The sequence below is a fragment of the Phalacrocorax carbo genome, chromosome 1, assembly GCF_963921805.1.
Source record: "Phalacrocorax carbo chromosome 1, bPhaCar2.1, whole genome shotgun sequence".
Lineage (NCBI taxonomy): Eukaryota > Metazoa > Chordata > Aves > Suliformes > Phalacrocoracidae > Phalacrocorax > Phalacrocorax carbo.
In genome coordinates, this window is record NC_087513.1 from 135,613,361 (window position 1) to 135,637,615 (window position 24,255).

The window sequence follows — 24,255 nt, forward strand, 5'->3', positions numbered from 1 at the left end:
TCAACGGAGAAGTTATACTAGGCGTTCCTCTCATACAAAATGCTTTTCAGCTGCTTCACAAGATCCTGTGTGTGATTTACAAAGGACAGCAAAGAGGCCGTCCCAAGACTCCTGTTTGGATGTCTGTCTTTAGTTAGGGGAAAAATCTTTAACCTGGAACCTGTCCCAGTGAACCGCTGTCACACAGCTGTGGTACGTGTGCGGTGTCTCGTGCCAGATGCAGGCACATTCAGCGGAGCTGCCTGAGTGGCACCAGTGTTAATCCTTCCCCAGGACATCAATTCTGGATCTGTTCCCCCAAATCCTGTGGTTTCCATAAGGACACACAGTTCACTAAAATCACTGACAGCAATGTATTTTAGCGCTCTCTTAAAATTAAGGCTATTTTCAAAGGGGTTTCTGAATTAGGATTTAGGAACTCAGCCTCTCCCATGTTCCTCATTAGAGATGCTGTGATTTTACCTCTAGCTGCAGACATATTGATTTACACTCAGGAGAGAAAAGGAAAATCGATGAGGAGTGGAATGACTGCACGGCAAGCTGCATGTGGGTGAGGTCTGCAGGAGGGAGGCTGGAGGAAAGCTGCAGCCATTTTGAAATGTTCAGAGTCTCTTTTCCCCTGAAGTCAGCCTTGGAAAAAATAAACATTCTTATTTTAATCAAGAGCTTTCATGATCCTCTGTTATAAGCCTCAGAGCCTACATCACATTTCTGAGAGCAGGGTGGCAAAGATCGATGACTAGCCACTTCTGCAAAAGCAGCCTCTGCTGGGATGCACCGTGTTTTCATATTCCACTGGTGAGACACCTGTCATGTTACGTATTGATTTTTCTTTTGTTTGTCAAAGGCACAGTTTATGTATGGGAAGTAATCCTCTGATCCCTACAGGAAAAAGAACAAAGATAATTTGTTTTCAATGAGCTTTAAATGAAAATCCAGAGTGCCTAATTAGGTAACTTCTTAGCTCCCTAACCACTGCAGCCCATGCAGCACTGCTTCTTGTCTTGCCTGACTGCCGGACACTGTCTGTCTGCCTGCCTGTGACCCTTTCACAGAAATAGGATGTTAGGGTGCATCTGCCTCTTGCCTGCTAACATCCCTGTTTCTCTTGCAAGAGCTCGTGATTTCTGGAGTGCTGGTGTACAAGCCACCCCTCTCGGGCAGTGTGCTAGCCAAAGCAGATAGACACACCAACTCTGAAAAACTGCCAGGGCTCTGATCTTTCTTTATGTAGTTAACACAGGAGATGGGGACATCTTGACAAAACCTACACAGAATTCCTTGTTTCAGTTTCCTCAGCTGGCCAGGCTTTTCTCACCCTGAAAGCAAAGCCCTGCGCAGTGCTCTATTTCTCCCTCCTTTTACCGCTGACTTCTCCTTTGTGCCTTGCTGAGTCCTGCAAGAGAGGTCTTTGCTGCTGGCTTTTTTTTTTTTTCATTTTCAGTTTCTTTTTTCCTCTCTCTCTCATTCCAAAATGCTTAATTTCCCTTCTAATCTCTCATCAGGTGAATTCCTAGTCAGCCTCATCGAGTGATCCTTCTGCCCAGCAAAGCGTTGCCTGGCTACAATCTGTCTGGTTTTAGAGCTTAAAAACTGCCTTCCCCCAGGACCCAAACATAGCTTTGTCAAAAGGTGTGCCATGTAAATGGATGGTCATCGAAGTGTAATGACCTCACTAGTACTTCTTTGCAGAGTGCAAAAGCGAGCACTTTCTGTGAGGTATAGATTAAAGCAAAAGAAAAAGGGAAAGGAAAAGGCAAAGGAGACTCATTTTCAAGACAACTTGTAGCCCAGTCTGGGCATAGGTGAGGCACCTTTAGCAGACAGCAGCAGATACTCCTAATCAGAGATAGTTTTCTGCATCGCTGTAGCATTAGTCCTGTGAATGTGTATATACATCCCTGTATGAATGGGATGTCAGTGGGAACACACAACTCAGTTAAGAATATCTATTTCTCTGGTTTCTGATAACAGCAAAATGACTGCAGGTCTTCTGAAAACTCATGGATGTTTGACCTTTGTATTAGACTCATGGAGGAAAAGTCTACTCTAAGAATGACTCCCACAGTGAGAAAACTGTCCTTAGGCTGGACCATGAAACATAAACTTCAAACCCAGTGCTATTGTTAATACTAATTATATATTTTTATGCTACTGTAAGACCTATTCCACTGGTACGGAACAGAGTGGACTAAATCCTTGAGGGGTAGATGTGGAATAATTAAAAGTCAGGTCTGGTGCAACGTGTGGTTTCAGAGAAAGCTCCTAAAGGCCCTGGGGTTCACTGCTGAGGTTCACCTCACCCAACTGGAAGGACCTGAAATGTAGGTGCCCCTTATGCCTCAGTTGCTAAGGTCTCCTCACTAGTCAGAGAAGAGAACAGGCAAAGGGTAAAAAGGTGCATCATCCATGTTCACCCAGGTCTCTGTTTCACTCTGATGACTGAGACCAGCTACCTAAACTAGAAACAGATAAAATTAAGTGGACTGAATTCTATCCTGAGGGATTAGTATCTTGCTTATAAAATGAATCCTTCTCATAATATTTCCACAGGGTTGTAGCCATGCCACAGAAGTCATAACCAGCAAGAAGACTGGGTAGAGTAGAAGAAATGTGCTAGTTCAGGAACAGCATAGCAGCGTAAAAGTGGAAAAAGTCCTAGGGGAGAGGAAAATATGCCGTGTTTTGCTTTCACCATTAGTATTTCAGAACCGAATCTCTGAGAAAATGGGAGGAGAATATTGAGAGTCACCACAGCTCTATTTATTATAAGGAGCTGTATTTTTGTTAGAGGAAAGCCATGAGAGAGTTTTGAGAGAGGGCCATGGGGAGCTAGAAATGCTGCACAGATGGGGGAGAGAGGGCAGCTGACCCATCCACCAGGTCGGCTGAGACCCTGAGCACTTAAGAGAAACCTACGATAATGTTTAAGTGTAACTGATAACTCCATTTTACTGGTATATATTTTTCATGCTTTGTAGCTTTTGCCTCTCATTTTTCAGATGTCTGTTGCTTTACTGAGTAAACTTCTTAAGTTTCGTTGATGTTAGAAATTATCTCTAACAGGCATAAAGTGCTTTATTACTCCAGGATTGACTAATCCAAAAATAAAATGGTGTCTGCTGGTGAAACAGATGCAAATCTCTGAGACTTGAAGAGCAGAGCATGCAGGTCAGCGTGGGGGCCAGTACTGTCAGGGCTCAGCACACAAAGCAAGAAAAATGAGGTTAAACAACATCGCTCTGGCATGGCACAGGCCACCTAAAGGCATCTGCAGCTACTAGCTCCTCCTCTGAGCATTTCTGAGACTTCAAAAATTTTTCCATCCTATACAAAGACAACGCAAGGCTTTCAAAGGCTGTCATGACACATGGGAGAGACCCTTTAGCTGGTATCACCGTACTGAGGTTAATGAGGGAGGATATGGAGTGGTGAAGCTCAAGGTGTTGAGCTTGCTTAGGATGAGCAAGGGCTTCACTAGCTATCATCCTTTTACCTGGTTGGTGCCCTAAGCTCCAGGTGTTGGCTCTCCTCAGGTAGGATCTGTCTCTCACCCAGCAGAGTCTGCAAATCATAGAATCATAGAATAATTAAGGTTGGAAAAGTCCAGCTGTCAACCAACACTACTATATCTCCTAATCCATGCCCTGAAGTGCCACGTCTACACACCTTTTAAATACCTCATGGAATGGTGATTCCACCACCTCTCTGAGCAGCCTGTTTCAGTGCCTGACCACTCTTTCAGTAAAGAAATTTTTCCTAATATCCAATCTAAACCTCTCCTGATTCAGCTTGCAGCCATTTCCTTTTGTTCTATCTCTAGTGACCTGGGAGAAGAGACCAACACCCACCTCGCTACAACCTCCTTTCAGGTAGTTGTAGAGAGCAATAAGGTCTCCTCTCAGCCTCCTTTTCTCCAGACTAAACAACCCCAGTTCCCTCAATCTCTCCTCATAAGACTTGCTCTGTAGACCCTTCACCAGCTTTGTTGCCGTTCTTTGGACACACTCCAGCAACTCAATGTCCTTCTTGCAGTGAGGGGCCCAAAACTGAACACAATATTCAAGGTGTGGCCTCACCAGTGCCAAGCACAGGGGAAGAGGCTTACTAAGGAGAAATGATCCAAGGTGCAAGTTCCTATGAAGATGTTGCGGTGTTTGTTGTTGTTGGATCTGTACCTCTTGAAGGAAAAGTGCTGTACTGAAAAGTCAGTGGCCTATTCTAGTCACACTTTTGTTGTGATGGCCATGGACTGCTCCTCTGCATGACCCTGGGAGGTAACTCAGGAAAGAAAATTGGTTTGCAGTCACTCTGCGCAGAGCCACAGGTCCAAAGGAAAATCCTTAGGGATCCACACCATGAAAAAAGGCTGACGTTGGTATGTTAGCTGCTATCCTAAAAAGAGGAAGGACAGTCCATATCCCATAGAGTTTTCTCCAGTTGTCTCTGAATTTAGTGTTTAGAGGAACAGATCAACAGGTACGCCTTCCTGTAAGCTAGGCTTTATGGTCTCCAAAATCTAGCAGGCTCAGTTGTGCTCTTTAGTGTACAAAGGAAGAATACTGCCTTCTGCGGAAAAGAAAAAAAAAACCAAAAACAAATTAAAACAAAACAGTGAATTGCTATAGGAGGGGTTGTATGGGAACTCAGACTAAATGATCATAGTGGTTTCTTTCAGTCTGACTCGGTTATTCATCAGTGAACCTGGAAGTGATTTCCCAGTGTGGCACTGAAGGGAGAAACCAGGATGGTCTCTTAGAAAGGATGTTGAAATGTTTGAAGAAATCCAGCCTGCCATCTGCACCCCTAAATCCTTTAGGTTCATGCTTCAGCTATTACTTGCAGTATCAGTTACTAAGCATGTACACAGGTGCCAAATAAATGGCTTAACAAGGTACACATGGACACTCACTCTCCTTCCCCCATAAAACAGACAAAGGAGGCTCCCTAAAACAGCCTGCATGCCATTTCTTTTCTAAATATAGAATTTTTACCAGCAACGAGGAAAAAGCTAAACAACAGCTTCCCTCGTAAGAAACCTTAAAGAGCTAAGCAGCTTGATTAATTACTCAGGGATTTCCCTTGGGCTGTTACTAAGGTAACAGGAGTAGAAGTGTTTAAAGATGGCTGAATATGCTGTATGCACTGGAGGATATGCAGTGGTTTTCAGCAGCACATTGCATTGTCAGTTTTATACTGTATTGATGTAGAAAATGAAAGGTGTGCGCATATGTGCATGTACCCATGAAAGTCTAGCGCCCACACAGCCTTATGAATCCTTGGCTGTATCTGCTGAACACAGGAAAAAAATCTGCTTTGGCTTTCAGGAGCACATAACAGGAAAGGAATATTGACACCCATTTAAAGGGTGCAGGGCACACATCTCTTCCTAGTTCTATGATGCCTTCATTTTGCTGGTTGGTTTAAAATATTTTCCCCCTCACCATGTTTGGAGAGACAGGACTGGCCCAAGGCTAGCCTCCTGCTCTCCAGGGCGCCTCTCTCAGGTGGAGCTGCCCACACTGCTGCCTGCCCCCCCTGCTGTACCCACCATGGCTTGCTCTGACCTGTGGCGTGGCACAGTGCAATGTCCCTGTGATGAGCGATGCTGCTGCATAAGTCCTTGTTGTTTCCTGCTCCGTAGCAGTAATGCCTTTTCTAGTCAAAACTGGTGAGGGACAAAGCAAGAGGTGATAATGATAAATAATACACCCCTTACTAAGACACCATTGCTCTGTGGGTAATTTGAGAGCATTTGATTACATGGGAGAGCAATCATCTTGAGTGATGTTCATGCCAGAATTTTATCAATATTAATGCCCAAGTGAGTTAGCACAGGACATAGAGGTAATTAGAAATTTTGGCATCTTATTCAGCCAGAGAAACCACCTCCTCACTAACTGATAAGCTTGCATCCTTAGGAGAGGAGAAGGAGAGTTCAAGACAAAACTAAGCAAACGCATAGCTCACAAGACTGATTTGGTATAAAAGCTTGTTCTGAGTTTAATGACAAACCTGTAGTGGTCTGAGTCCCTCCACTACCCAGAGAGGTTATTTTTTCTCCTTCTCTGACATCCCTCTGCTCCCCAGAGCTTTTGCACGTACCTCACAGCCTCCTCCCTGTCTCTCACTTCTGACAAACGGCTCTGCCCAGCTCCTCCAACACTACTCAACTCTACAGCTGAGGCCAACCCAAAGCCTGAAAGGACTCATGCTGACTTGGTAATTTTTTATTTGTAGACATTTGTTTGCCTTTTATCCTGTTCCCAGCAGTGACCACAAGAAGAAACTCTCAAGTTTCCAAAAGGAACCACTCAAAAACGTAACACTTCAGGGCTTTGTACTATAAGATGCCGAATACCCGTAGCTCTCACTTGGCACCTGACAGGATGCTTATGGCTCAAGCTGTGCAAGAAATGAATTCTTCTGGTTTACTGACAGTGCCTAAAAAATAAATAAGAAACATTCTGGAGGAACTGAAATAAATTCTGTGAATATATTTTGGACAAATTGGGGAAAATTTCAGGCTGAGCAGTACAATGTCTGAAATGATCTAGTGTGATTTGGAGAGAGTTTGATATTTGTCAGTACCTTTTGAAAATTTAGTCACAACATTGCTTTGTGTTACTGCATCTGTATTTTCCTTCCAAAATTGTTTCATTTTAATTGCTGTTGAGTTCTGCATATCATCTGGCAACCTATGGCTACTGTTGGTCTTCTAAGCCATTGAATACCTTTAAGCTATCTTTTGGATAGTGCTGCTATCATACAGCTAATCACATAGCCCAGTCAGCTCATTCTAGTACAGCAAATGAAAAGTTTTCCAGCTCCCTGTTTCTATACTTTCATAAATTATCCACTTCAGGGATATTTAGGAGATATGAGCCTTATTAACAAAGTATTATCACTATTGTTTTGAAGCATCTCTCCACCCATGTGTGGTCGGTGATCCAGATGGAGAAGTGTAACTGTCTTACATCCCCTTTCCCACAACAGGCATTTCTCTTTTATACTCTTTAAAATGTGACAGGACAAAGGTCTGCAGGAAGGATAGAACAATGGCAGGGTTTCATCCTCTCTTCCAGCTCCACTTCCTCCGGGTGCAATTTTTTTCCCCCCTTGAGCAATCCTTGCCATAGTGATTTTGTTTCTCTCTCCTGAGAATTAACAAAGGTGTTTCAACAAGTGAATCACAGGGAATGGCCATTGGATGATTTTTGAATGTCTTGGGAAAGGGAGGAAAGCAGGATGCTGTCTGTGGCAGTCTCCTGTACTGCAGCAGCAAATTTCAGCAGCACCTCAGGCTCTGGAGCCAGCCCTGCCCCCTGCTGCATCTCAGTTTGGATGTGCAACTCCTTCCAGGGGCAGCATCATCCTGAAGGGTGCTGCCCTGCAGGAAGGGGTGAACTGGTCCCCTGTGCTGCGACTGCTGTCCCCGCTGGGGCTCTCCACACATGGAGGCAAGACAGCCCTCCCCACTCATCTCACAGACTGCAGCTTAGCAAGAGGCCAAAGGCACATCTCTGGCTAGCTGAATTCCCATATGGGGATTTCAGTGAGAACATATTAGAAAACAAATCACAGTTTCTAGAACCTTCCTGTATTTACTTTCTTGGAAGGCAACTACAGTGAGTTTTTCCCTAACTTAACCAAGTCCATGGCAAGAGGAGGCTATAAAATACATACAGTGTCAGGCAGGGAGGCAGTTATATCAGCGTAAGACCTTGATGCTGGGATGGCCAGGTTGGGACATGCTGTGGGGCAAGGTGAAACAGTCCCAACCCTCTGCTTTGGATCTGCCAGCTGTGCTGCCACCATGAAGGATGACTTATAGCAACCCTTCTCAGGGTGTTTTCCAGTGCTACAGTTCCCAGTTTCCCAGCACACACCTACAGAGCCGGTGGAGACCACACAGCAGGTGCAGCAATTCACATTCAGGTGGATTATTTTAAACTGCTGATGAAAGCACATCAGACCATGAAATGGAGTACCTGAGCTGCACTTGCAGCGAGGGCGTGTGCCCAGTACTGTTGACTCTTTTGTGGAGATGTTGCCTTGACTCGATAGGCAATAACAAGTATGAAGTGTCAGACTTTTTAAGTGCCTCAACTGTTTGCTCCATGAACTTGAGTCAGAACCTTAAGATAAAGAGAGAGACACCCCCTCGATGAACCAAAAACTAGTCATCAAAGGAGCTTTGAGTAAAACGCTATAAGAAACTCCCTGCTTCAGCATCATAATGAAACTGTGAGTGCCATTTTAATGTATAAAAACCAAGTTCATGTGGAACTGCAGTAACACTAGGATAAAAAACAGCAATGATTTCCAACTGTTTAAGAAACAGTTGTGGGAGCTGTTAGGCTCCATGTTTACAGCTCAGATTTGAGGTCTTTCAGAGCAACTTACACAATTCTGGGTTTGTATGGGGCAGAGGATGAGAACTGATGATGTTTTTTGTAACAGAAACAGAAAATAAAAGAAAATTACATGCCCCTTGGCATTTATTGTTTACTTTCATTTACTTAAGGCTTATTTTTTTATTCTGGGAGCTAATTTCCTTGGGAATTGATAAATAATAACTTCCTGGAGTATTTTCACCCCTGTAAAATCTTGGCATGCTGTAACGATCTCTCAGCGAACATAAGGCATTCAGACAGACTTTCCCACCCTCCCCACCCCCACAGAAAACTCTTTGGAGAAGAACATCATAAAAAAAAAATCTGAGATGTGTTATGAAGCAAGAAGAAGGGGGATGGCTTTTTCTTGGACAGATATCTTTTTGTGAATCATGAATACAGGGTTGCCAAACATCATAGATCACTCAGAAACATGGAAGAAAAAGGGATGCATTATTAACAATTTTAACACTACGGGACTGCTGGAGTAGATCTGGGTACATGCAGCTCCCTGGATGCACTCTGATAGCCCATGGATGGAAAACACATTAACAGAGGCAAGGAGCAGCGGAAAACCACCAGCAAGTTAAGCTCCTTCTTCGGGCTCCTCTGCTATAAATTATTCTTTCTTTTTTTCTCCACCTTTTAATTTTTTTTTTTTTAGTCAATATGATAACTAACATATGTGAACTACTGTGATATAAAAGCACAGCGAAGACACTTACCACAACAAGATCAGCCCATGCTCCTGCCTGAGGCCTACCTCAGCAAGTTTGCCTCATGCAATTGCCTTGAATTCATTGCGTTTCTATCTTGGGATAGCTGTATTGGTTACCTTTTTAATGGTGAAGATAAACATTTACACGGTGGTCTTCAGCAATCTTTAAAGTGAAAATCAGATTTATAGCTTTGGAACTGAAGCTGGAAGATTAGTTTTGCAATATGAGTAGTAAATACTGATTAGTTGCAAATAGTCACTGCAGAATTGATCCAATACCAGTCACTTTGTTCTTGACTTATGTCATCTTCCCCTCTATGCCCCCTTTTTATATCTTTATTTTGGCTACACCCAGCTGAATCGAAATGGAAAAGAATGAAAATTAACTTGGTAGAAGCCATTTCCTATAGTCTTTCATCTCTGGAAATGTTTTTAATTACAAGAGTAGTTTACTGTTAATGTGGTGGATTTATTGAGCTCTAAACAATCTTTCAACATTTTGTCTGAGGCAGCACACTCGCTTTAAAGTGCTGGTGATAGATGTTTGCTGCTGCTGTTGTAAGCAGCCTAGACCCAGATGTAAGCATTGCTTTATGAAAATGGTTTTCCTTGCATCTGTCTTTCTAAAATCAGAAAGGATGCAGGTGCAGATCCCAGCCAGGATGATCAACATGCCAAAGTAGCATCACTGGGACACCATAAAGCCAGAAGAGAGATGGATTTTGACAAAATGTACAACAGCAGAACACAGGCGAAGGGAAGAGATGAGAGCATCCATCTCCATTAAGCCTTGATACCTTCTTCAGCAACAAGATAATGCCATGATGATAGGTTTTAGTTTAATTGAAGATAGCTGACATTCTTCTGATAACTTTTAGAATAATGTTACCTTTGGAAGGAAAGGAGAGGAGGGGACAGGAGGGAAGAGGAAAATTAAACATTTTTTCCATGCAGATGATGGCTGGGAACTGAATAAGAGCCTAAGGCAGGGCTTAATGGGACAAAAAGACAGTTCTGGGTATGTGAGCATGGGTGATGTGGATTATTCTTTTAATGGTGCCATGAGACAGTTGGCCAAGGCTAGTGGGGAAAGAAAGGAAATCTGTGGAGAGCTCAAGAAAGACATTCACTGACTATTGGGGGGATGGGGGAGGGGGCATGTATATGTATAAGGGTTTTATGTATAAGGGTTAGTGTAGATGAGAATGAGGACACATGAGAAAGACCATGCATTGGGGCTGGTGTGTGCGAGATAACAAAAGCTGCAAAAATGGTGATCATGAATGCAAATGTGAATCTCTGAAGGCTGTTTGGGTGACCCATGAAGATTCCCCTTTGTCTCCAATGGGCGGTAATGGCGTAGCTTACCCAGTCGTGACAGGTAGCAGTTTCTATGCTATGTTACCCTGTTTGAGAATTTGGAAAAGTGAGGTGCTATTGCAGGTGTGCCTGGGCATTTAGGCCTTCTTCAGGAAGACCTGGTGGATGCCACCTCAGTCTATAAGAAAGAAGCAGGGAACAGGATCTATAGAGCTATATATCCATGCATGACTTACCTGAGCATAGCCCATGCTGTCAGGTGTTAGTGGCCTCCTATCGTCAGTGGACTGGCCACTGAGACCTTAGATTTTTAATTTGTTCCCCTTTGTGTCATCCAGTTAATAAACACTAATTATGCTTTACAAGACTTACAGTTAAATATCAGGGGTATGTTTAGGCTGGAGAAGGATACAGCAGCTGGCAGTAAGCAAAATATAGCTGCTCTACCAGAAAAGCTAACTAATGAAACTCCTCATTACTATAATTCTTTTAGATTATTCACCTCCTCCATCACATTCTGTTTATGTTTTAATCACTTTCTCTATGCACATACTGACACTCCCTCTTGCTGGCTTACCACCAGATGGACTTTAATAAACTATTGTTATATCTGGAACCACTGTCCTACCTCTTCACAGTTGCTTCTTGTAGTACTTACATGTGTGATGCAGAGATGTCATCCTCCACAGCCATACTTATTGCTATAATTGAGCAGTAAATCGTTGCTTACTTTTTATTTCTTTAAAGAATATGAATTATCTGAGATATTCCCTTGTTTCTTTCCAACTCACTCTTTTTTCTGTTCACTCTACAATATGTAAAAAGCCCCATGTTCTGGTCCTTACAATGGGTGTGCAACAAAAATCTAATTTACCTTCACTGGTCTCTGATTCTGATCTTTCCATTACTTGGGACTCCTTTCATTGCCACATTTTAACATTGCAATGGGTCTCTCTTATGACAAACTTTAGATTCAGGCCATGAATAAACCCTTCCGGCCAGAAATGCGTGGGCTTACTACAAAGGGACAAGTGTTGAGGGCTCTTAATTTGTCAAACGAACAATGTCTCCCCTAGTCTTTTTATCCCTAATAGAGGTCATCATTATTTCACTAACACACATTAATGGAAGATACATTTTGATGAAAAATGTGTATACAATTAAAAGAAAAGATATGGATTTGAGAATATCCCTCTGAGTCATCTGGAAGAGCTGTTCTGGTAGACAACCCTTGCTTCTTAAAACTTCAGTCCCAAGAGGCCTTCAGCTGAAAAATGTTGTAGGGATATAGGGGAACAGACTGCTTGAGAAAAGAGTGTAATATTATCTCTCTGTCTTAGACTTTTCTCCAGAAAGCATAGCCACAGTATATAATCATTCCTCCTGGGTCCAGTTTGGTCCAATGGGATGGAGAGTGAGTTGTGACTTAGAATAATTTTATGAGCTCTAGCTATAAATCATTGCTGGCAGAGATGATTTAGCAGTTTCAAGAAATGGAAAGAAGCATTTCAGGGAAAGAAAGTGCTCTAACGTTCCTCGAACACGGGTGACAGTCTTCGAAAAGGCCTCCTGGGCCCCTTTGGCACATAACTGCCATCAGGAACTGAAAGGGCATTTCTGAAGAGTAGGAGTGAACCTTGGCTGCTGGTTGCCGAGAAAACAGCTTCTGTCCATCCTGAGAGCCATGGCACCCTTACTATTGAAAGAACACAAATGTTCCCTCAGAGAGAGTTGAACAAATACAAGTGTTGGAACGATGTCATGCTTTTTTGTGTGTTCACCAGCTTCATTATTCAATGTCCTGTTCAGGAGCTTGAATAATGTTTGGTTTGGTGAGTTTTCTGTGAAAATTAGCTCAAATTTGCAGGGCTTTCCAGTGCTTGTATTTCATTCTGACCTGAAGGCTACTGGAGAGATGCTACAGGGAACAAAACAATCCAGGGTGGAGTTTCATATTTACTGTTACTGTCACCAGGCAAGATTTGGAAAACAACCCTGGGAGCTGAAAATCACCTTATAGAGACTGTGTTTGTTTGTCTGGTGTTGTTTCAGGTAAAGCAGGAATAAGGCTAGTATGTAGTATTCAGTGGTATGTTTTTCTCTTGTGGAATGACAGTTTCAGACACTTTCACCTTTCTGTTCCACCTTCATTCTAGGTCCCATCTCCACACTACTGTTACTGCCCCCTCAGTCAGTCCCACCAAGAGCAGCATTAGCACAGCCAAGGGGCAGCACATCATTGTAATGAAGTGAAGAGGCAGTAGATGTAGAAGGCAAGAATGTCTTAAACTGGCTTTACTTCTGGCAAGAGTGCATCAGTGAGCTATATCCATAAGAATTCGGCAAAATAAGGTTGGTGAATGGGTCTGCTGCTGAAGGAAGAATAAATTACCATTCAGCCTCTGACAGTACAGCTGTGTTTTTTATGAGGTGTAACTAGTAGTAAAAAATAGTGGCAAACCTTATGTTTTGTCATTCAGATCTGCAATGGTGGTCCTGAAATCACAGAGGGAGGTGGTTTGTTGAAGAGAATAGTAATTATAACAACAGTAATTGAGCAGACTACTAGACGTTTGCATGGTTGGACTCAGAGGATGGTGGTTAATGGTTCACGCTCCACCTGGAGACTGGTTACGAGTTCCTCAGGGGTCTGTCCTGAGACCTATTGATGATGTTTAATATATTTATCAGTGACCTGCAGGACATGACAGAGTGCACCCTCAGTGATTGTGGTGATGAAGCCAGCCTGGTGGGACCCGTCAATATGCTTGGGGAAAGGGCAGCCATCCAGAGGGACCCAGACCAGCACTAAGAATGGGCCAACAGGAACCTTATGATATTCAGCCAGGACAAATGCAGAGCCCTGCACTTGGCATGAACTGACCCCCTGCATTGGTATGGGCTGGGCCAGGGAGCAGCTCTTCTGGATGGGACCTGGGTGTTCTGGTGGCTTTTAGGGCAAACATGATCCAGCAGGCAGCCCTGGCAGCAATGGAGGCTAACAGCATCCTGGGTTGTATCAACAGAAGTATATTCAATAGATCAAGGAAGCAATTTATTTCCTCTGTGCAACACTTGTAAGACCACCCCTAGAGTACTGCATCCAGTTTCGGGCCCCCAATGCAGGAGAGACATGGACAAACTGGAGGGAGTTCAGGGTAGGGCCCCCAAGGCAAGGGGCTGGAACACTTGCCCCAGGAGGAGAGGCTGGGGGAGCTGGGCTGGGTCAGCCTGGAGGAGGGATGGCTTTGGGGGCACCTGACGGCCACCTTACACACAGTCGTTTTATTACAAAATGTGATCTTTAATAAACACATGGCTGATTTTATTTTTATCTTCTCCTTGCTTTTCAGTTCTCTACTCTAATTTGGCCTTACAATTCAGCAGCTATTCCATTATGCCAGAACAATTTGATTTGCTTTGTAATTCCACTATCTGTATTATTTTGCAGGGACAATGTTAATTACAGATATTCTTCTCTCATGTATCTATGAGGTACTTATTTATAATAAAAATTATTAGTCTGCCTCTTAAAACATAGTTTTGTAATGGTAACATAGAATAATTTTTTTATAATGGCTACTTACCATATACCTATAGTGCTCCAAGAGCCTAAAGCAACCACAAAAAAAAGTTTGTAACTGTATTGAACAATAGGCAAAACTGGGTATTTGAAGATATCACTTTGACTGCATAATACTACTTGTTTTTTCCTTTTGCATGCAAACTTAAAGAATGTCTCTGCAATGCAATGGCTGAATGCCAAAATGTGACTTCCCCTCATGTTTTTTTTTGTTTTTTTTCAGATGTTTCCAGGCTACTATCTGCATGTGATTTCTTGCATTCAGTTATGCTTGTTTCAGTCATATTTCTTACAAGCACATAAATGGCCATTTCTGGAAATCTGTACTCTGGTTCCTCTTTTTCAAAGTCCACTGTATGCTGTGAGATTCCTACTCTGAATCCCTGCAAAGGGATTATGGGATTCATCTAGAATAATTCCATATTATTTCTTTCCAGTGATAACATGGTATATCATGTTCAGGGAATTCACCACAATTTCATGGTATGTAAGAGTACTTGTGAATGAGAGGTGCAGCTGTTTCTGGCAGGTAATTCACACTTGCAGTGCTATTCCTGACTATCTCCTTCTCCTTGGTTCTCCAGAGATTACAAGCCCATGCTTAGCTGTACCCACACATTCCCTTCCTTTATATTTACTAATTTTTTTCACAAGCATTCTTGTATGTTTACAGCATAGTTGAACTGTAAAAAAGGACTAGATGCCTATAAAAACAGGTGGGTGGGATTCTTTTTAATCTAGAAAGGCTTTGCTCATTCACACTAGCTGAAAAATTGGACTTTAAAGGGAAATTCATTTGTTCTGAATCACCAGCAAAGTGATACTTTCGTGAGGTCAAGAAAGAGCTGAAGCCTCAAAGCTGTTTACGCGAGAGTAGAACAGCCTGGCTTAGGATTCATCTGACACAATGTGACTCTCTTGCAGTCTAGGTGTCTACAGAGGAGCCAGGTGCCCCTACTGTCTTCACAGATCAATGGAAAGAAACAGATACTTCCATAGTGATACTCAAGTATCCTATAGTACTTGCTCAAGAGAGGTTAGATGAACTCATTTTTTGCTTCTGACTACAGACAGAGTCTAGGGTGACTAATTCATATATACATGTGGTAGATGTCTAATATGAGATAGGAGGCCTCCCACTCCAGATATCCCAAAACTTTCTCTGAGTTTCAAATTGAAACAAACAATATCAGGAACTTTTTGCTTCATCAGCTTTTGCAGTGGCTTAAGAAAATGTATGAAGGGATTAGTTGCTCTTAGAAGATTTGTGTATTCTAGAAAACTGGCTACTGAAGCAGCTCTGAGCACTGTCTTTGTAATGGGACCGAGCAAAGTATAAGTTTCATGAAATTTGGAGAGTTTAATGCAAACATGTCACTTCCATTTAGTTTGAAATTACTTTATTGTTGGATGGAGCATCCTGCTTTGTTCCAGGACTGCTTATGACATATGACTCTTCAACAGCCTTCTGAGCTATTTATTTCTAATAACATCTGCCCTGAAGTTCTAGCATACCATGAAGAAAAAAAAAAATATTTCTGACAGTGTACTGGTCCTGTTGCCTTTTTTATCCAAAATCTTTAAATGGATAGGCCTCATGGGATCATGAATAGGCGATGCAATATTTAAGATAGGAACATAATTTAACCTTTGCAAAGGGCAAATACTAATGCTGTTTTGTAATCTGCTGCTTGCCTAATCCAGCATCCATATCCTTTTATCTGATTCTACTTACTCTCTAAATTCTTCAAAGCCTTAGGAACATGTCCAGTGGAAAAACTTCCACTGGTCTCTGTAGGCTTAAATCTGCATATTTAGCTGCAAGGAGTCAGTGTAAAAAAATTCTAACATTTGTAGTGCTGTACTATATCTGGTTGAATTCTGGCCTTCTAGTTTTTTAATGCATAGTACTGACTGTGTCTGGTCAAACTCTGGACTTCTAGCTTTTAACTGTAAGGTCAGATCCATTTTCATATACCTGTCTTCAAACCAGCTCAAGCTACCTTTTGAGTTACTCTGGACTGACAAAAATTACTCTAATTTGGAAAAGTGTGACACTTATAAAGGAACTAAAATGAATAGTCTCCTACTAGGCTGTACTGTGTTATTTTTAGTATATTACTTTTAAAAATAACATTTGCAAAAATGAGAACAGTCTCTTGTAAAGAAAATGTTGTTTTCATAGGTCTGAAACACTGAGAAGTCTTTGGGTGTGCTGTAAAATTTCTCTGCTCCCAACTGCACCTACTCGGAGGGCACTTAAAAACATTGGGTGCAAGCCAAGGAGTTCTTAAGTGTCCTTAATCCAATTCCGTGGCACAAGTGATTGATACCATGCTTGTAGTAAGAGGCTAATGAGCCTTTGCTTAATAATGAAAACTATCTAGATGAGATGAAAGACTAACAAAATTCATTCTGCTAACTGTCCTTATTTGGAAGAGTACTTAATTTTTTGTGAAGTGCCTGAGTGGAAGAGTAGATGCCTCACTTCGATTGTGAATGATGTCTTTCTTTAAGCTGGTATGGTCTGTAAACCTTTGCAAGTTTTCTTGCCTTTCCTGATAGGAACAACATCTGCCGGCTGTGAAAGAGGATGTCTATAAAAAGCTTGAAGGTGGCTTAGTGAGTGAAGTCATGCAGCAGAAAGAACAGGTAATTCCACCTGTGTCCCTGTGATCAGAAAGTTCAGGTCTACGGAGGCCATCTTCATTTGGTTCTCTGAAAGAGAAACTGCATTTTTATGCAGTTCTCCAGCTCAATGGATTTATTTTTTCAGAATTCCTTTTTCCTCTCTCTTCCTAACCTTTATGTCCATGTACTAAGGCACAGACAGCTCATACATCCCCAGGTTAGTGCTGTGCCCCCCATTTGCTGGAAACTCTGTCATTGTCATTTCCTATTTTGACTCACAGGATAATGGTAGCTCACTTTCTCAAGGGAAGATAGTGTTCCCTGACACTGGAGCTTCTAATGTTTTGTCTAAAACTGCAGGTTAGATTCAGAGACCCAGTTAACTGGTGTGTACTTTTCTCAAAGGACCTCAAACCCAGTGAATCTTGATGTGAGATTCACAGTGAGACTAAAATATGGGGAGTTTCTTCAGTTATAAATCTGTACAATTCAGCTCTGAAGCAAAACAGTCAACAAACAGTTTCAGTCTGGTGCTGATGAGTTCACACAGATTGACTTTTCCTTAATTGCCGGTTTCTAGTTTGCTTGAATGACAGTTACCTTCCTTCACTGAATGCATGGATACAACTTCATTTTCACATTGACACCATCTCTGTCATCAGCTCCATCCTTAGCAGTAAGCTAATACATTTTCTTTCCCTCCACACATGTTACTTAGGTAATAAAATAAGAAACGCTTTAAAGTACAATCAACCTAACTCCTGAGCGAGGAAATCTAGGTTTCTAAATTTTGTAGAAATTAACTGACATTAGGAGATATTAATAAATCTGTTTAACCCACTGACTGTGTCTAGGGGCCTGACCAAATGGAACTCTTTTGGGGCATGTTAAATGAAAAATCACTTTCACAGAAAATAATTGTCAGCGAGGTCTAATATGTGATTCTGTTTTGTTCAAAACACATGTGTAGATAAATGATCTAGCTGAAGAACTTTGTTAACAGATGCACCAAGTGAAAGAGCCATCCAGTATGAATTGCTAACAGATTAATTCTAGGCATCATGTGAAATATGACTAAGAGTCACTGTTTCCCCAGCAACACTCTTGCAAAGGACAGCACTAAATCTTCTCCTAGAGAACCGGACATTATTCTTATAGAAATGTCTGGGCAGGCAAACAGATTTGCCAAAGGCCTGGGGTGTGCTTTGGAAAGTCTGAGGTCATTAAAAACAATAACAAGTTAAAGGAAAATTGTGTGCTAAAAATAGCCTGTGTCACTGGAAGCAGCTTTTAAAGTCACTGGTGTGTTTTACTGAAACAAGATACTTATGTCCTCAAAATATTTAAAAACAAGAATGAGCTGATTAGGGCAGACACTTTAAATATCCCTTCCAGGGAATGGCATTCCCTGAGGTGCTCTGTAAGGGCTCCTAATTCTCTGGCTTGCTTCAATTTTTTAACCAGCGGTTGCCTGATAGATGCATGAAATGCGTCAGGCGCAGACACTTAGCCCTTTCTTGCCTCCCAGGAGGACTGCCTAGCCCAACTCCCTGGCCAGATACCCAGATTTCATTCGCAGAGGTGCCTGAAACCACTCTGAATACTATTTAGTCACAGGGTCCTTGATCATTTTCCAGCTGAATAGAAACATTATCTCAGGGAAATCCTCCCCTTCCATTCAGAAACTGTCTCTCTTCCACTTGGCAATTACATCTCCTGTCCTCCCACCCTGCAGAACATCATCAAGTCCTGGGATAATGGCAGCAAGTCCATTTACATGGGAAAGCTATACCAGGAAAGCAAGATGTGTATTTTTAGCTATTACAAATGAGATTTAGCAGTAGGAGACAGAGGGAAGCGTTAAAACTATGTGACCTGTCAAGTCTCTGTGGACCAACTGTTTGGGAACCTTTGAGAGACAGCAAGATACGCCATACTGTGAGCACACGTAACCTTATTTTTGTTTCCCTTTAAATCCCTAGACTATTAATTCCTTTTAAAAAATTAATTAAAAAAGGAAAGCAAACAAATGCTTTCCAGCAATAGCAACATTTTTTTTTTTTGTATTTCAAAATTATTTTTTGGCAGAGGGGTATTTTTACCACTAATTTTTAAACAGTTTTTGTTGCTTTTTCAAGGTGCCCTTGAGATTACTCTGTGGTTGGCAGGAATACTAAAATGTGCTAGCATCAGAAAGAAGGGAGCACTCTAGCAGCTGTTTCATGCCAGCACATACCAGGCGAGTGTTTTCCCCATTTTCAGTTTTGGTGAAAATTTTACAGGTGGGTGATTTCACTTGTTCTTTAGTTTGTGTATGGCTTTAACAGGATCATGCTGGCTGAATTTTGGAAACAACATATATTTTGAGAACCTTGCTGAAAAGAAAGGATTTTCTTTTTCTCTGCTGAGCAGAAAATACAAACTTGTCAGAGACTAAACTGTCATGCTTGGCCATGTCACTCAGTCACTATTGAAACAGAAACGCCCTTTTGCAGAGTTCATCCAACAGTGTCAGTGAGAAGGACAGCTCATCCTAGTGCAGACAACAACACAGAAAAGACAGGATGAAAATAACATTTCCCAGCCCTTCTAAAATTTTGCTTATGTCTTTTTTGTGCATTCCAAAGACTAGTGGGAATCCCTTGTTTCTTTCAAATATATAATTGAAATGGTGGGAATAAGGTGCCATATTTAGTAAGAATAGCATTGATTCGAAACCAAACTAAGCCTGGTAAAAGTAGCAGACTATCCAGCTTCTGTTACCATTACCTTAATTTACCTTGAGTAGTGTAACTATCTCCTGTGGACACATTATATATTCCATTAAATTTAAATTTTGGACATTTTATGAATGTCTATTTAATTCATCAGGTATCTTAACAATCTGCAAAAGATTCTACTTAGTATCTGAATCTCAGGCTGAATAGGACTGATGATATCCAAAATACAAAGCCAATCTCCAGTCCTGCAGTCAATTCCTCACAAGAAAAAACATGACTTTTTGTAGACTCACGGAATGGAAGGGTACTTTCCCCAAATGCAAGGATCCATTTTTGTAAATCTGAACTCAAGACGAAGGCCATGAGGAAAATTAGTTACTTTATTTACATTATTAATAAAAGCAATTTCAATTGAATTTACAGGATTATAAGAGACAGGAAAATGAACTCTATTGTCACTGCTAAACAAGTAAAATGTGAACCACTTGCCATAACCTTCTGAAGTCTGCTGCTAGTATCCCCTGTTCCTGCAAAGTCACCAGTCTGGTGGAGAAATTACATGTCTGCTTTGGGAGTCACCACAACGTCAGCACTGAATTTGGTGCGCAGGCAGACAAGAAATCTATACCGAAAGCAAAGGTGTCTACAGAATCTGACAGGAGCTTCCCCCATTCATGCAACTTCAATTATAAGTTCTTAGCACTGGCACCACATTCACTTTGGCACGCAAACAAATAATTTGTCTCCTCCCTGTTCCTACCAGTCCCTGTCCAGTTCAGATGGCACAAAGGACATATTGTTTTGATCGCCTCCCTTATCAGGCAAATGATACGCAACGTAGTTCACAAGAAACTCTGGTGTCGCTTTTTTCTGCTTAATGCAGAAGAACAAGGCAAAGCCACAGTTTCTCTCATTTTCAATTTCTGCGTATTCTTCCTTACTCTCCCACTCCTTGTTCTCTTTTTTTAGAGAAATATGTTCAAAATAATGGCATGCACTTAATCTGGACATAATTACATCAAGGCGTGGCAGAAGCATGTTTTTTGGGGGGAAAGCAGAATAGAAAAACTAAGTCCTTTGATTTTAAAAAGTCAATATTTCAAGTTTAATTGGTAAAAAGGTTTTTTCTCTCAAGTGACACCATTGGAACCAATCCTATTTGGTGTCCCTTAACTACCAGTGGCATCTGAAGGAGCTCTGTATATTAAGTCTGTCAGGACTGACTGTTTTACTCATAGATGTAGGTGGAGTCACCCTGCAATTATTTGATTCGAGTTAATCCTCAGGGTTTGCCTGCAGACCTCTGTCACCCATTTCAGTAGGGCTTACTAGACACAGACAAGCTAGAGTGCTGTAAAGCATGGGATCATACAATGATGTCAGTGTATCCAAACTCAGATCATAGTACTATATATCTACAGCTATATTCAAGCATATACCTAATATTGTATGATATTTCAAAAGACGTGAAAGTTTACGTGCATTTTGCACAAAACTCCCTATTTTGCTGGACCTGCCAAGCCAACCAGTCCTCCCCAGAGCAAACCTGGGCCCACACAGCAAGGATGGACTGAGATGCTCAGTGGACTCAGACAGACTGGTCCTCCAGCCTGGTCCTTGGTCCAGCCCACAGCCTGCTCCCTAACTGACCCACAGCCTGGGCTCTGCGATATGTGGGCAAGAGGGTGGATGGGGCCAGGAGATTGAAGATTGAGCATTTCTGCTTCAGGTTGCTCACTTTGGGATGTCAGCTTTGAAAATACTGAGCTACGTCCTTAGAACGTATCAGTATGATTTTTTATGCTAATTTTTAATAACGTACCTGAATCTTTCTGAAGAGGAACTGATCGCATGCTTCATATGAGAACTGTTGTATTTTCATCTGTTTTGAAGGTTGTTGTCTCTGATGATGTCACTAATATGCTGCCTTATTACCAACCCCAGAACTTTCATATATGTGGTCAAAACTAAGCCTTGTGCCCCATCTCTTACCGTTTACATTTCTCTTTTACCTTCTTAATAGTTCTACCACATTTCTCAATTTAATTTATATCCTCAATGGTTTCCTACCTATAAATTGTTTTTAATATGTGGTGCTGAGGGAACTCTGCTTCCATAAAGGCCATGCAGTTTATTCAAATGATGCAAAGTGGAGGGCATCTTTTCTTGAGAGACTGTGCTGTATATTGAATGCAATTGTTCTGCCGGTACAAAAAAAAAACCCTACTACCCAAAACATTGTAACATATTTTGCAGATACATTACTGCTATATACCTTCAGTGGCTGTTATTCAGCACATGACACTAGCAGAAACAGGGGGATGAAAACCACCCAGTCATACCTGGAGTGCCTTTGAGAAGGTTGAGGGTACACTGACCATGGTGAGCAACGGCATGGGAAATGCTCCTCTGCAAAGCACAGAAGCTGTGCTAATTTGGGGGCCCAACCTACAAGTGGGAGAACAACTGCTGTATGTGGAAACATGCCAAGCAAGACAGTGTGGAGCTAGGGGGTTTGACCGAGCGTGGTGAGGTTTGAGCATGCATAGACATCAGTGAGGACAACCTATCCAGGTACCTGTGCCCCAGCATAGTCTGTGCTGACAGCCTACATTTAGTTGGCTAAATACATAATACAAACAAATGCAGTTACTCAGCACTGCATTTAGTACCCCATTCACTTAAACTCAGCCTAAGTCAGAGATTGTGTGCTTCCCAGCTGCTTCCTTGAATCCTAGGACTCATTAGCAAACAAGATTTATTCCAGGGTGATTTGAGCCGAACTTAACCCACCCTTTCAAATATGCATGGGGCAACAGCAGTTTTAGATTCAGCTTCCCATCATGAGAATTTTTTTTTTCCCCCAAATAATTGCCAGTTCAGATCTCTACCTGTTATAAATTACTTAATTTCCTTGTGGTTGTATCAGTTTACACTCCTACAAATCCAGTCAGATGACATAATTGAAAATCTGGGATAAAATGTTAATCTCCAAGAGCATCAGAGTCTCTTCACACAGGTGTTTCCATAGCAACATAACCATCATGATACAACCATGGTGAATGGGGGGTTTATGTGATATATTTCCTCTTCTGTGATTTTTTTTAGAGGAAAGGACAGTATAGAAATTATACTAATTGATCCACAAGAACGGGGTAGGACTTGGCAGGGAAAACATGGTTATGTGTCTAAGAGGGATATATAGATATGTTGTTATGAGTAAGAAGTGGGAATATGCTCTCCCTAATATACATTTATTTTAGATTAAAAAACCTTGGCAGTATTTATGCAGACGTATAAAAGTCTCCACCAAAAACACTGTACATTCTTTACAAGTATTAATTTTCTTACTAACCAGAATAGTATATTAAAGTGCTAAATCAACTGCCTCTGCCTCATCTGTCAAAAGCAGAGCCAATCTCCTGACATAATCAACCCACGCCAGTGAACAACCCTGCCTAAGCCTGTTCCCCAGTGTCCCTTTCCCAAATGCCCAAGTCCTTGAGCAGCTGGACCAATGATGCCTCATTTCCTGAGGCTTTGTGTCTCAGGTATCTAATGCAGTGCAATTTCTAACAACCATTTTTGACATTTATGGCAGTCATGATAGCTCTCCTGTATATTAATTCTCTGCCATTTAATACAAGTTGGGCGTATTTATCTCCCAGTACAAGAACTGACAGGGTCCATCTTCCATGCCTTTTTTTGAAACTTTTAGAAAATGAATATATTTAAGGTCATTATCCTATCAAACTCCATCCCATTGAATATGGCTGAAATTGATGGGCTAAAAAGTTACAATGTGTGAGTTGGCAAGCATGTACAATTGCTGTGCAGCCATATCCTTCTTCCCTATGAAAAAATATGAACTTCACAATATATCTGAAAAATAACAATCTGAAACTTTTGTAGATAATTAATCTGTAAGTCTCATGTGTAGGATCCTGCACCAGTCCTGTGCTGCCCCATCCCAGATCCGATGTGCCCTACAGGAGTTCAGGGGTGGTGGGACGATGGCCACTGGCTTGGAAACCACTGAGAGCTGGAGGTGCTGTGCAGGCGAGGGGAAATTGCCTCTGAAGAGGGGAAATGATCACCAGGGGCAGGACCCACCTAACCAGTTATTCAGGTTTGCCAAAAGAAATTATCTCTGTATCTGCAGGAAAAAATTGGTACCTTGTTTGGATCTTTTCCAGGGTAGAAAAGATTTTAGGGACTTTCCCCAACCACAAATGATTTATGGGGCACTTACTGGAACAGCTATGCCAATAAAAAATACTGTGAGTATATCAGGCATAATTAACAGCCACATGTTGCTACAGATAAGACTGGGATATGTAAGTTTTCTAAACCTGAATATATTTCATGCAGACTCGTGTAGTCTCTTCAGTTTTATTTACTACTGGAAATTCAGCTGGGTATTTGCTAAAGCCGTGACTGCACCTTTCAAATTAGCTATCTGTGCTCCCCAAAAGGAAACCTAGGAGAAGTTGCTATTCTCAGAAACCCTCACCTGCTCTTCTCCTGACACAAGGCTCTGCTTTTTTGAGTGGACAGCTGTGCCCTGCCAGGAGCTCCCAGCTGGCACTTGGGATGCTGCACGGCACTTGAGGTCTCACGCACCCCGAGCCATGCCCAGCAGTGGGCAACAGGGCACAAACCAAACCTGCCAGCGCAGGGGTCCTCACGCTTCTACAGGGCTTCCCCTGAGGTCCTCCCAGCTACCAGGGTGAGCAGGGAAGCTGCAAAGCCCAGGCATGGCAAGGCGCAGCCTTAGGCTTTCAGGCTTTCACAAATGACCCAGTTCCTGGATTTGATGTAAGTAAACAACAGCCTCTCTGCTAGCCTGTCGTCACTGGGATGGCTTGATTTTTCTCCTGAGCTCAT